This window comes from Cariama cristata, unplaced genomic scaffold (assembly GCF_000690535.1).
Source record: "Cariama cristata isolate BGI_N322 unplaced genomic scaffold, ASM69053v1 scaffold15342, whole genome shotgun sequence".
Lineage (NCBI taxonomy): Eukaryota > Metazoa > Chordata > Aves > Cariamiformes > Cariamidae > Cariama > Cariama cristata.
Genome location: NW_009603387.1, coordinates 58,152 through 58,516, shown reverse-complemented (window position 1 = coordinate 58,516; position 365 = coordinate 58,152).

Here is a 365-nt window from a genome sequence, read left to right as displayed (position 1 = left end):
TTCTTACTGCATTTTTCTTTCCTTCTGTTTTTTATTCTTTCTTTCTAAAAGTTTCTTTCTCCTTTAAAAGTTGAGTAACAGATGTTGAGAATTGTTCGCATCTAAGGGTGTGAATAGGAGCTAAGCGACAAAAAGAAAGTTAAAGCAAATCAGACGCTTGCTTTTGGTTGCATCTACCAACTCCCACCTAGGAATGCAAAAGCAAATCTAAAAAAGCTCTCAAATTTTGTTTACAGTTTAAAGAGCAGCTGATGCCTCTTGAAAAACCTTCAGCCCAGAAAGATTCTGTTGCTTTGTCTCTGACTTTTCTTTATTTCTCCTTCATTGTTCTTTTTAGCGAATGCTATTTGCATGAAAATGGGACC